Source organism: Bidens hawaiensis, unplaced genomic scaffold, assembly GCF_021521415.1.
Source record: "Bidens hawaiensis isolate Kalapana, Puna unplaced genomic scaffold, B.hawaiensis_p1.1 tig00027749_1, whole genome shotgun sequence".
Taxonomy (NCBI): Eukaryota; Viridiplantae; Streptophyta; class Magnoliopsida; order Asterales; family Asteraceae; genus Bidens; species Bidens hawaiensis.
This window is the reverse complement of record NW_027494492.1, coordinates 118,708-122,232: the sequence shown is the minus strand read 5'-3', so window position 1 is coordinate 122,232 and position 3,525 is coordinate 118,708. Positions and strand designations below refer to the sequence as shown.

Genomic DNA, 3,525 nt, shown 5'->3' with positions numbered 1-3,525 from the left:
TACAAACTTTGACAAAGACCGATATTGAACCTGACAAAAACATTGACATTTGACCCGAGTGAATAGTTGACAAAAATTTGAACCGTCATTAAATTTTTCGAATTACCAAATATGCCCTTGATTTGTTATAACCTTAAGATTCTGAATTTTTCAAATATGTTTTTCTTTCAAACACTCCGAACTGACAAACAAATCAAATATATGCATTTGCTGATCTGTTCACATTCCGAAACTACGCATACCTTTGTTAAGAGATGCCTAACATAATTATCCGCTGCATCCGGAAACATTGGAACCTGATGCTAATCTTTATCTTCAACATATGTCTATGAAAACTAAGCACTATTCTCTAAAGTCGAAGGCCATGAAAGACCTGCAAATATAGCTCATTTTAAATTCCCAAAGTTGTAAAATGTACAACAATTACTCACGCCTAATCAATAATAAATATACCGAGTCAAACCAACATCCATTGAATATTCTTTTTACTCAACTAATGCTTTATCACAATAATCCTAAGAAAGCAATTCTTCTATTGACATGTCCGACACCATGCATAACTGCCAATTGGGAATATGATTGCTGCCAAAAATAATATTAAAAAAATAAAAGCTCACAGTGAAAACATGTATCAAATACTCTTTTTGCATTGCATTTGATATGACCAATGTTTTCTTAATATTAAACAATACATAGAGCAAAAAACCTCTTCTGTTGATTAATTTACCTCTAACTTAGCCTCTAACGAGTCGTAAGGACTATAGTGAATTGGCATCCTACCTCGATATATGAACCCTTTAAAAACCATACTCCCAAACACTTAAACCTAAAAGGCCAAAAGGACACAGAACGATAAAAGCTTTTAGCAAACAAATTTAACATGGAGGTGATACTAATTTAGCTTAATTACCTGAGCAGATTCATGTGCTCGATTAAGAGTTAGATAACAGTTTGCCCAGTCAGCCCATACTCCAAATCCCTATTGACAGAAAGTAAAATAAACTTTAAAAATTTAACCTAAAAGGTAAAACAAAGAAATGTTATATTGTTAGATCAAGAAAGGAAACAAAATACATATGACTAATTTGTGCTGAACATAGAGTATTTAACAATATGGAATATTAGTAACTCAAACTTCAGAGCCAGAACAATCATAAAAGCTTCAAACACCAAATATTAAAATCAATTAATCACAAACAGGGTTTGGTGGACGTTAGTTTACCTGATAAGTTGTCACCCTTCACCATTTTTGTTGTTTCAAAGTAGGTGTTGTATGAACCCTAATTTTTGCATACCAGCCTAGAATTGAGATCCTAGCAAGAATTAAGAAGATAAATTAACAAAATAGTATTGATGTGCAACCGTCCCTGACGAAATTCAGAAATAAATAAAAAAAACATTGTGTTTTGGGAAAGCAGCGTCAAGGCATACAATAGTTACATAAATCAACAGCTCTTCTAGTTTTTCGAACATAAAATATGATATCAAATTCGGGGTTTTGATTGACTAAAGAGACCAGAGGTATACCGGCGGCGATGCGGAAAAGGGATGTGATGGTGGATTGAGCGACGTTCACCAAATCGAGAGATCGAGAGATAGAGAGAGAGACCTGTTATGACATACAGAGAACTTTTGATTCCCTGTGTCTACTTTTTTGAATTTCAAACTTTGGATCCGGCCCGCCTATTTTCAACTGAAAGCTTCAAGTGCTGAATTAAGTTGTACATTGTGCTTAAATGGATCATACCTCTTAATTTTAAGAGATTTGGGGTGAAATTACCTTCTTTTCCTTCCTATATACATTTTAAGATAGTATAGATTTGGTTCTGAATCCAGAGAACTTGGGCACAGCAAGCAGATGTAGCAACATATTCAGCTTCTGCAGTTGAGATTGAGACAATTGTTTGCTTCTTGCATTGCCATGACACTAGCCTTTCTCCCAAAAATTGACATCCACCTGAGGTTGACTTCCTCCTCATGTTGCATCCATCATAATCACTGTCTGTGTAGGAAATAAGGTCAAAAGATTGGTTCTTTGGATACCAAATCCCTAAGTCTAGTCTTCCCTTCAAATATCTGAATATTCTTTAACAGCATTCATGTGGGAGACTTTTGGACTTGCTTGGAATCTTGCACAGACACATACAGAAAATATGATATCTGGTCTTGAAGCAGTAAGATACTTCAGAGACCCAATCTTTGCTCTGTATTCATGTTCATCTACTGGCTCCCCCTTTTCATCAGCTACCATCTTTTCTTTGGTATCCATTGGAGTTGAAGCAGTCTTCAGATCATTACATTTGAATTTGTCTAGGATGTCCTGCACATACTTAGACTGGTAGATGAAAATCCCATCAGCTTTCTGCTGAACTTGCAATCCAAGAAAGAAGTTCATTTCCCCCATTGAACTCATGCTGTATTTCGATTTCATTACCCCCTCAAACTCCATGCACATTTGTTCATTTGTTGAACCAAAGATGATATCATCAACATAGACTTGTAATATCAGCAAGTCTGATCCCTTTCTCTTGTAAAAGAGTGTCTTGTCAACGGCTCATCTTTTGAAACCATTTTCAAGAAGATGATTTGACAGCTCATCATACCATGCTCTTGGAGCCTGATGCAATCCATAGAGGGCTTTATTTAGTTTATACACCCTGTTTGGATACACTGGATCTTCAAAACCTGGTGGTTGAGCAACATACACCTCTTCATCGATCTTTCCATTTAGGAATGCAGACTTTACATCAACCTGGAACACTTTAATGTTCTTTGAGGCAGCATATGCAAGAAAGATTCTAATTGCCTCAAGTCTTCCAACTGGTGCAAAGACTTCCTCAAAGTCTATTCCTTCCTTTTGAAAGCATCCTAATGCCACAAGTCTAGCCTTGTTCTTAATCACAATACCCCTCTCATCCCTTTTGTTTCTGAAAACCCATTTTGTTCCAATTGCAGATCTGTTCCTTGGCTTGTCAACAAGATCCCAAACATGTAGATCTCTGAACTGTGCCAGTTCCTCCTGCATTGCTTCCACCCAACTACTGTCTGTTAGTGCTTGAACAATGTTCTTTGGTTCTATTTGGGATAGAAAGCAGGAGTATAAACAGATGTGTGCAGATTCAGAATGACTTCTAGTAACTCTTTCATTTATATCTCCAATGATGTTTTCAGATGGATGATTCTTTTCAACATAAGGTGTTTGAACTATCATATCTGCAGACATGTTTGTGTCAAGATTTGATTCATTGAGATCTGGTTCTTCAATGATCAATTCTGTTTCAGCATCATGAAACTCTAGTGCTTCTTCAATGTTCTGTCTTGAGGTGGAGGCACCATTGTTTCCAATATTCAAGCTTTCAAACAAATGTTGAAATCTTGCAGTAGTCACATCTTCTTCAGTTGTTTGGTTGCTTGGGTTCTCCTCAGTCTGAAATTGATCATTCTCTGCTTCTTGATTGTCTTGATTAAGCTCTGTATGATCTTGTTCTTGTTCAACAGTGTCATTTGAGATACCCTTGATAAATG

General features: G+C 36.3%; 1 long non-coding RNA gene across 1 annotated transcript; it reads right to left on the bottom strand.

Moving 5' to 3' along the window:
- Positions 1–223: 223 nt before the first annotated feature.
- On the bottom strand, positions 224–980 carry LOC143575792 (uncharacterized). Its single transcript, XR_013142832.1, has 4 exons — positions 911–980; positions 728–826; positions 468–582; positions 224–326 (listed from the first exon to the last, which is right to left on the bottom strand). It is a non-coding gene; the product is annotated as an uncharacterized LOC143575792 (long non-coding RNA).
- Between the last annotated feature and the right edge of the window lie 2,545 nt (positions 981–3,525).